Genomic DNA, 11,028 nt, shown 5'->3' on the forward strand with positions numbered 1-11,028 from the left:
CTCAGTTCCTGAGGACGGCTGCAATGATACAACCCACCATGTACTCCTACATGGCCTCTCACCGCTACCTTTACCAAATCGTGTTCACACACTTAGCTCACACACAGTAGGACATGTTCACACGCCTCTGATTCATCCCCGATGAATCAGACCTGACTCAACTCTAAGCAGTAGCAGGCATGGCAACAAACATGAATGAGTAGGCACAACAGGGCTCAAACAACTCCTACTCATGCTAGTGGGTTTCATCTATTTACTGTGGAATGACAGGTCATGCAACGGATAAAGGGGTTCAGCTACCGCAGCAAGTAACAGTTGAATCGTTGTTGTCCTAATGCAGTAATAGAGAGCAGGAGCGAGAGAGTAGGATTGTATCGGAATGAACAAGGGGGTTTTGCTTGCCTGGCACTTCTGAAGATAATATAGCTCTTCATCGGTGTCATCGATCACATCGTCGGTATCACGTCTATCGAAAGGGGGCAATCACCGGCAACTGAGGAAAAACACAATCAAATGCAATGCACAATATGATGCATGAATGTGACATGGCAATATGCTGTGTTTTGTGCTAATGCAACTAAAACCAGATTAAATGAAGTTGGTTTGAATCCAAGATTCAAACTCAAACTCCATATGTGGATATTTAAATGCAATTAATATGATTTGTGCTAAACAGCATCTATAAGTTGTTCTAACATGCATGAAAATGGTACAGATGGATTCCTTGAATTTTTCTGATAATTTTTCATATATAAATTATTTAATTTGGAGTTACGGTTGAATTTCTATGAATTTTTGAAGTTTATACAATTTTCTGGAATTTCCTGATTATTTATAAAATAAACTAAATTCCAGAAAAGGAATATTGCGTCAGCATGGCGTAAGGCTGAGGTCAGCAGGTCAACTGGGTCACCCAGAGTCAAACCTGACGTGTGGGGCCCACACGTCAGTGACACGGGTTAAACAGGGGGGTTTAGTTTAGTTTAATTAAAGATTAGGGCCACTAGGGCCCACATGTCAGTGTCAGGGGGTTAGATTAGGTGGTGATTAGCTTAAGCTAATCACCTGATGTCCGGGTCCACCTGTCATGGACCCAGGGGAGGTCAAACCCCTGGTCAGTAGGGTCAATCCCGCCGGCGTCTCGACGCCGGCGAGGCCCGGGACGGTGGCGGCCGTCGGAAACACGCTACAGGGCACGGGCGAGGCCGTGCTTGGGCTCGTTGGAGAGCCCTTGCAACCGCGCGTCGAACGGTGCGGTTGCTGGGTCATGGGGAGGCCAGAGCTGAGGCCCGGGACGGTGGCGGCCGTCGGAAACACGCTACAGGGCACGGGCGAGGCCGTGCTTGGGCTAGTTGGAGAGACCTTGCTCCCGCGCGTCGAACGGTGCGGTTGCTGGGTCGTGGGGAGGCCAGAGCTGACGACGGCGAGCTCCAAAGCGGCGGTCGGAGCTCGGGCAACAGCGGAGATGGCGCTATAGGGCATGGCAGGGAGCACCCGTGGGTGTTTCGGGTTCGCAGGAGCGCGGTGAGCACGCTAGTGATGCTCGGGCGAGCGGCCGAGCTCGCGAGCACGGAGCTCGTGGACCATGGCGGCGGCGAGCCTCGGCGGAGGTGGGGAAGCTAGCTAGGGGAGGGGAACGATGGGGATTCCAGGGGGAAAAAAGAGAGTGGCTCACGTAGGGACTAGCAGAGTCGACGACGAGGTCGGGGAAGCTCTGGACGACGCGAATTTACGGCGGCGATCTCTGGGCACCGGAGATGAAGACGACAACGCTCCGGTCGACTGGGGCCTCCTCTAGTCGCGTGCGTCGGTGTGCAGCTCCATGGGGTCGGGACGGGGCTCAGGAATGTGGAGAGGGAGCGAGGGGTGGCCGGTGGTCATGGCTACAGCGAGCGGCGCTCTCAGGTGCGTTCGGTGACGAGAGGGAGGGAGAGAAGAGGAGGAGGAGGGGGTCCAGAGAGAGAGGGGCGGTCGAGGGGGAGTGCGTGGCGTCGCGGAGGGAGTCCAGGGTGATGAGGGGGCAGCAGGAGGTGGAAGCAGGAGGTGGTGCTCGGGCGCGGGCGCGTCGACACGCCTCTGCCTACTGGCAGAGGTTGAAGACGGTGGGGAGCTGGGCTGGGCCTCAGCCACATTATTGGGCCAGGTGGGGGCACTAGGTGGGCTGCGGGTAAGTGGCCCAGGTAGGCTTCCTCTCTCTCCTGTTTTATTGTTCTGTTTGTTTTATTTTTAAATTTATTTTGCCACTGTTTTGAAATAAAACAAATTCAAAGACAGTGACAAAATTCCCCTGAACATTTTATTTAGCACAATGGAATTCTACCAAAGCACATAAAAATGTTTCAGTTATTTGAACATATATTCAGTAATATTTGGATATAAGTTCAAATTCAAAATAGTATTGATTTAAATTCAAAGTCCCAAAATAATTCCTTAAAAAATGTTCCTAAATTTTGGTTTGATATATAGCTCTTGCCAAAATTCTCAAACATTGCAAAAGGACATCTTGGAACATAGAATGAGTTTTCTAGGGATCTTTGCCCTGCTTTTAATTAAGTTTTTGAGGCTTTCAAAATTCCTCAATTCAAGTTTCAAAAATATAGACATGATGCACAGATGGAAGCAAGCCTAGGACAGGCCAGGACTAGGGATGTGACAACTCACCCCCACTAAACAAGAATCTCGTCTCGAGATTCAAGCGTAGGGTAAGACGAAGGGGAAACGCAAACTAGTATAATCTTCATGATCCAGGGTGCACTTCAAATGAACGTTGGTTTGAACACCATCTTTGTCTTGTCGTCTTGCTCTGAGAACTCCAGCTAATCATGACAACAAGAGGAAAGGAAAACTCTAGAAGGATCGATCTTCTCGAAGGTCGAACAACTCAGGATTAACTCTCGGAATGAGACGTAGCAACATCTCTCGAGCTGAGACACGAAGCATGCATCTGAAGAAATGGAGTGAGACAGATGACGAGGCCTCGCTAAGTAGACAACAATTCCAGACTTAAGAATGTGGTAAACGATTGTTAACGTAGCGAGGATTTGAGTTGCCATGACAGCACAGCGAGACACCTTCGGAACCGTGACTCATAGATATCTCCCCTTAAGTGGCAAAAAGAATTACCTTTGATTCAAAGATCATTGAAACTCTTTAAACCAGCCTAAGGCAATTCTCGAGCGATCGTTTGGAGGGGGTCGGTAGAATGGCATACTCGGACTTGGATAATGTGGATTACCTTGTTGAAGACAACGTAATGGATGAATTTGCTTACCACCGGAAATGGAAGAGACCCATGGTAGAATGGCACATTGGCGGTGCAAGCTGGGAACAAAATGCAAATGCTGGGAATGATTCTGGTAACTGGGGAAGAACCCAACAATAGAGAGTGAATTCACTGTTTGAAAAGGTCATAGCATTGCCGAGGAAACTGAGAGCACTATACAGTTAATGCCGACGATCAAACCTGGCACTTGCGCATGCTCTCAAGAACTTGAGCATTTCCATAATCATCAAGATTTTACCAACATCCGTGTCAAGGATCCTGGCAACACAACGTACTACCATGATGGATGATGATGGATGATGCAGATGCAAAGGAAGATAACACTTTCTCAGATTTCACCCTTGGCGGGGCCAAGGAAATAAAAGCTGGATGATCGACCGAGAGACATTTAGCACTCCGCCTCTAATGTTCTCCTTGATGTGCTAGTGTATCCCATCCCATGGTTTGATATCTAGAACATCAAGAAAAGGTCGGACTTCGGAACACAAAAATCATAAGGCACAACTAGGGAGTAAATCCTACGAAGTCCTTATGGGAAGGTGGCCAACTGCTTCAATCAAGATACTACAATAATAGGTCCTTCGGCTGGGTGGTGCTGGCCACGACATCCACTTTACCAGTTATCGAGGGATCAGTATTATAGTTCTTGGGAAAATGTTCCAACCATCATATCTGCCTGAGATTCAGATCTGGTTGGTGTCAGGATATTCCAGACTCATCGAGTCTAGGAAGAAAAATGAAAGTTTGCAACACAAATCGACGAGATGACGTTATGGGATTCTCGGGAGATGAACTACGATAGCAAGCTCCAAAACATGAGCTGGTTTTGCTACACACATGTGAACATGTTGTCTCGGACAAACATGATCACATGGTAGTCAATAAAACACTACCGAGTTCAGGTTGGGAACCATCATCGAGGATGTCGAAGTCTTGTGCATGACCTAGGATTAGCACATCAACTCCTTTTCCTGAACAAATTAGTCAGTGGCTTGGGGTGCTACGGAACACACATGGAGTGGAGGTAATTAATCTACCAAACCATAGTATACTTTGCACATGCATGACTGACTTGGGACGATTCCAGAGGAAGCAAAACTAACTTTCTCGAACCCACGGCAGCAACTTACATCAAATGCACGTGAATCAAAGAAAGTCACTTCTTTCATCCAAGCATAGGCTTCATGAACGGAACACGAAGGCATTGCTTACAAGGTTTCCAACACTAGGTTGATGTTCAGCATGAATCATGGGGGAGACAAAATGCTGCTGATGGGCTCAACAACAACTCATCGGAGTTTCCATATCATTGGACTTCCACCATCATGTGAACACGATGATAGTATTGGTCGGACCAAAAGATGTAATGGTATATGCTCGAGGGATCAACCACGAGTAAGACAACATTACGAGCATCGTTGGTACTAATTTGATTGACGATAGCCCACACTCAAATCAAAGGATTGATAAGACAATAGGTCCAGCAACTGATCACAGGGACCAATCGATGAACATATCCTGTTTCTTCAAAACACACTACACAGAATATCCCTTTGGAACGAACTAAGTTAGGCAAGCTTTTATCTTCCAATTCTCCAAGTTGTTGTCTAGCTTAACCAACTAGCTCAGGGGTATCCAACACGGATTCTTGGAGAAATAGGGGTTTACAGGAATAAACCAACTTGATCATGAGATCAACATAGCGGTCAGGCGACAACCTGGTGATACTTCCGAGAAGAAATTCGGAATATCATGAACCACCGGTATGTTACTAAGCTCGAGAACAATCTCGCTTTTGAGGGCAAGACGATATGATCAAATGAGTGAGGACTTGACAAGATCCTAACTCATCAACCAAAGAGTGCACCAGGAAATAAGGACTAGGTAGCACAATCTATCTTAGAATGGTGATTCAATAACCAACATGCCAAGAATGAGAATATTGTCCATTTAACTACCAAGCAACGGAGTTGCTAGGAGTATTGATTTCACACACCATGATTCACTTGTCGGCATTCCGGTTGCAACAACACGGGAACCGAGAAATGAATAATGATGGAGAGAGTATCACAGTATCAAGAGTTTGTAGGCTGGTGTACAACTCCCATGACATTCTTGATATAAAGATGGTAATACTCCAAGGTAGAACAGAACAAAAGCTGGATTGGCATTTCATCTGCGGAATACAACTACTTTGACCCAACCCTAGATATGGATGAGGTACTGGAGTTTGTTTCTCCTAGTCATTCTGGGATAGAATGGTTTGACAGACCACAAGAGTAATAGGCATCGATGAACGAATGCACACATAATCTTGACTATCAATTGATAGACGAGGGTCAGAAGACAACTAAAGAGGGACAACTCAAAGGAACATACGATTTTCTGAGTTGTGGATGCATGGTTTAGCATGTCGAACGAAGTTCAACATATTTCTTCCGGATAACCCATGCAGAAAGGTAGAACTGGCAGAGCCACAATATATAATGGAGAACTCATCAAGAGCACTCTGGTTGTGATCGTTCACTTCAACGAGGAACTTCTGCCATAAGTAGTTCATGGTATTTGGAAGAAGAAGATACCACAGACTTCAAGGACTATGGCAAAGGTTACTAATAACCTAAGGGAGCTAGCAATTACTATCAACATGAAGTAAGTAGGGTGAATCTCGGGTTCAAAACCCAGAAGTGAAATGATGCCTACTAACTAAGTGGCATCACGGAATGCTTTCGAGAATAAAGGCCAGAATCTTCACACTGAGAACACTAAACATTGCTAGATTACTAGGTGACTCCCTAAAACACCTAGGGTCATAATAATAGCTCCAACATAAATGTCAAGGCAATAGAATACCTCAACTCAACAATTAGTGTGATTGAGCTGGCATAAAGGAACATCGAAACCAGAGGGAAAGGATTTTGCAAATGCATCAGACTATTTAGAAACCTGGGATGACTCAGACAGCATAACGGCTGTAAATGCTCAAAAAAGATTTGAGACATTCACAAAAATGGTGGCATAACCACTCGGAAGCACAATAATAAGGTTTGGAGATCAACAATTAACATACGGAAGTAATAGGAACTGAGACGAGGCTTAAGTCCAACAATCTTATAAGTCTACGGATTAGTAACACGTGATCCTGATAGAAAGATGAGAAGACCTAGTTCCTTAACCCCGTAGGAAAGATAAGATGACTCAGATCAGAAGGCATAAGGTGTAAGGAGTAAAAAGAGCCTTACGTTCCATCCCACAATCAATTCCCTTATATAACTAAAGAATTTCTAGACTCAACTTCGACCAGTTTGGCTTGGTAATCCTACAGGCAGTCAAGCTCTGATACCAACGCTGTCAGGACCCCGATCCTAAGTCACACCGATCTAGCATGTAACACATCATACCACTTTGCGGCCTCACGCACGGTATTCCCACGGGTGCCACCTTACCTGGCCCGGGACCGTTTGCGCCTTTTGGCTCACGTATATGATAGTGTCGCTAGCATCCATATGACAAAGAACCCGGGCTGACATGGCTAGTCGTGAACCCAAAGTGGCACTAACTTACAGGGACAGGCATCCATGACCCAACATCGAACGTGTCGGTCATCAGCGGGTGAACCGGGCTGTAGCACTGGGCTAGCAGGACTCCGGTATTCATCGTGTGACATTTCCCCGAAGGGACAGACACAGGAACGAAGAAGGACACATGCCGGCCAGCCTAAGTGTTCCGGAGCAGTAGCAAGCTACCATGGCTCAGTGGAAATACTAGGAGACATTTCCCAGTAAGAGAGGCTACCAAGGATAAACAACTAGGTTGTCAGATCCCACACATACCAAGCATTTCAATAACATACACACAATATGCTCGATATGTGCAATACAACATGGCATCACAAAATGACTCTACGACTCAAGTAGTTTATTCAATAGGCTCCGAGGAGCGAGATATTACAATCATGGGTCTCATGACCCAACACTCAGAGCATACAAATCAAAACACATGCGGAAGCTTAACATGTCTGAGTACAGACATCTAGAAATGAAAAAGGGCGAGAAGCCTGACTATCTACCAGATCCTGCCGAGGGCACAAGATCGTAGCTGAGGTAACAAACTAAACGTCGAAGTCCAAGCGGAACTACTAGTGAGACTGAAGTCTCTTTGCAAAAACATAAAATAGGCAAACGTGAGTACAAATGTACCCAGCAAGACTTACATCAGATCTATCTACATATGCCTCATTATCAACAAAGGGGGTGGTGGAGTTTAACTGCAGCAAGCCAGCTTTGACTCGGTGGCTAACCTGAACTACGACTGCAAGTAACTCTTTTGAGGTGGCGCACACGAGTCCACATATTCACCATATCAATACACCACTATGGATCCGCTCCCGTCTCCCTACGAGAACGCCATCCATAGCACTCACGCTTATCTTGCGTATTTTAGAGTATCCACTTTCACTTGTCTATGAACTGTACAAGGGGTCCAAGTTTCCATATCCGAGGAATCCGGCTATTCGAATAGATAATGATAACCCTGCAGGGGTGTACTTCTTCACACACGCTCCCTCCACTTATCGCCCTGTACACGTCATGTACCTAGGCAACCTTCAAGCGGAAGCCGGGCGAGGGAGTCGGCCACGACCTGACTAACCGAACAAGTCTCTAGTCCAGGTTTATCGCCTATTCGGGTTCCATCCGCAAGGAGATCCGGCCGGGGTGTCGCTCACGGCCCCAAACGATGTGAGCAGGGTTCCCAAGCCCACCATCCGGGTGCCACTTGGTACACCGTGCCACTGTGCCTAGTCTGTCCCAAGCCCACCTATACCGGGTGCCACTTGGTAGACTACTAACACTACCTACAAACACCAGAAACTAGTTGCAACTCCTGGACAGAGATCATGTTGATTAATAAGTCGAGAGGGGTCGAGTTACCGGAACCCAATGTGTGGTAGTAACTGGTCATGGATCACAAACACAGAACTCAGTTCCTGAGGACGGCTGCAATGAGACAACCCACCATGTACTCCTACATGGCCTCTCACCGCTACCTTTACCAAATCGTGTTCACACACTTAGCTCACACACAGTAGGACATGTTCACACGCCTCTGATTCATCCCCGATGAATCAGACCTGACTCAACTCTAAGCAGTAGCAGGCATGACAACAAACATGAATGAGTAGGCACAACAGGGCTCAAACAACTCCTACTCATGCTAGTGGGTTTCATCTATTTACTGTGGAATGACAGGTCATGCAGCGGATAAAGGGGTTCAGCTACCGCAGCAAGTAACAATTGAATCGTTGTTGTCTTAATGCAGTAATAGAGAGCAGGAGCGAGAGAGTAGGATTGTATCGGAATGAACAAGGGGGTTTTGCTTGCCTGGCACTTTTGAAGATAATATAGCTCTTCATCGGTGTCATCAAAAACATCGTCGGTATCACGTCTATCGAAAGGGGGCAATCACCGGCAACTGAGGAAAAACACAATCAAATGCAATGCACAATATGATGCATGAATGTGACATGGCAATATGCTGTGTTTTGTGCTAATGCAACTAAAACCAGATTAAATGAAGTTGGTTTGAATCCAAGATTCAAACTCAAACTCCATATGTGGATATTTAAATGCCATTAATATGATTTGTGCTAAACAGCATCTATAAGTTGTTCTAGCATGCATGAAAATGGTACAGATGGATTCCTTGAATTTTTCTGATAATTTTTCATATATAAATTATTTAATTTGGAGTTACGGTTGAATTTCTATGAATTTTTGAAGTTTATACAATTTTCTGGAATTTCCTGATTATTTATAAAATAAACTAAATTCCAAAAAAGGAATATTGCGTCAGCATGGCGTAAGGCTGAGGTCAGCAGGTCAACTGGGTCGCCCAGAGTCAAACCTGACGTGTGGGGCCCACACGTCAGTGACACGGGTTAAACAGGGGGGTTTAGTTTAGTTTAATTAAAGATACGGGCCACTAGGGCCCACATGTCAGTGTCAGGGGGTTAGATTAGGTGGTGATTAGCTTAAGCTAATCACCTGATGGCGGGGTCCACCTGTCATGGACCCAGGGGAGGTCAAACCCCTGGTCAGTAGGGTCAATCCCGCCGGCGTCTCGACGCCGGCGAGGCCCGGGACGGTGGCGGCCGTCGGAAACACGCTACAGGGCACGGGCGAGGCCGTGCTTGGGCTCGTTGGAGAGCCCTTGCTCCCGCGCGTCGAACGGTGCGGTTGCTGGGTCGTGGGGAGGCCAGAGCTGACGACGGCGAGCTCCAAAGCGGCGGCCGGAGCTCGGGCAACAGCGGAGATGGCGCTATAGGGCATGGCAGGGAGCACCCGTGGGTGTTTCGGGTTCGCAGGAGCGCGGTGAGCACGCTGGTGATGCTCGGGCGAGCGGCCGAGCTCGCGAGCACGGAGCTCGTGGACCATTGCGGCGGCGAGCCTCGGCGGAGGTGGGGAAGCTAGCTAGGGGAGGGGAACGACGGGGATTCTAGGGGAAAAAAAGAGAGTGGCTCACGTAGGGACTAGCAGAGTCGACGACGAGGTCGGGGAAGCTCTGGACGACGCGAATTTACGGCGGCGATCTCCGGGCACCGGAGATGAAGACGACGACGCTCGGGTCGACTGGGGCCTCCTCTGGTCGCGTGCGTCGGTGTGCAGCTCCATGGGGTCGGGACGGGGCTCAGGAATGTGGAGAGGGAGCGAGGGGTGGCCGGTGGTCATGGCTACGGCGAGCGGCGCTCTCAGGTGCATTCGGTGACGAGAGGGAGGGAGAGCAGAGGAGGAGGAGGGGGTCCAAAGAGAGAGGGGCGGTCGAGGGGGAGTGCGTGGCGTCGCGGAGGGAGTCCAGGGCAATGAGGGGGCAGCAGGAGGTGGAAGCAGGAGGTGGTGCTCGGGTGCGGGCGCGTCGACACGCCTCTGCCTACTAGCAGAGGTTGAAGACGGTGGGGAGCTGGGCTGGGCCTCAGCCACATTGCTGGGCCAGGTGGGGGCGCTAGGTGGGCTGCGGGTAAGTGGCCCAGGTAGGCTTCCTCTCTCTCCTGTTTTATTGTTCTGTTTGTTTTATTTTTAAATTTATTTTGCCACTGTTTTGAAATAAAACAAATTCAAAGACAGTGACAAAATTCCCCTGAACATTTTATTTAGCACAATGGAATTCTACCAAAGCACATAAAAATGTTTCAGTTATTTGAACATATATTCAGTAATATTTGGATATAAGTTCAAATTCAAAATAGTATTGATTTAAATTCAAAGTCCCAAAATAATTCCTTAAAAAATGTTCCTAAATTTTGGTTTGATATACAGCTCTTGCCAAAATTCTCAAACATTGCAAAAGGACATCTTGGAACATAGAATGAGTTTTCTAGGGATCTTTGCCCTGCTTTTAATTAAGTTTTTGAGGCTTTCAAAATTCCTCAATTCAAGTTTCAAAAATATAGACATGATGCACAGATGGAAGCAAGCCTAGGACAGGCCAGGACTAGGGATGTGACAGCCTGGCCAGCGGTGGGAATGGTAGGGGTGGTGAGGCCTCCGCGGCAGCACAGCCAGCCACGGGAGGCAGGAGCATGCGGCACGACCGGCGCTGTTTTGGGCGGCTGGAGCAAGAAGACCAGAGGTTGAAGAAGCACTACGACCATTGGATGGACATCGTACGGTCAATGGAGCTAGAATCGTTCATATTGACTCAGCTTACAAACCACTCCGTCCCCGTCAACTTAGTAGGCCCACAAGTCA

Source organism: Triticum dicoccoides, chromosome 1A (assembly GCF_002162155.2).
Source record: "Triticum dicoccoides isolate Atlit2015 ecotype Zavitan chromosome 1A, WEW_v2.0, whole genome shotgun sequence".
In the NCBI taxonomy this organism is placed as follows: domain Eukaryota; kingdom Viridiplantae; phylum Streptophyta; class Magnoliopsida; order Poales; family Poaceae; genus Triticum; species Triticum dicoccoides.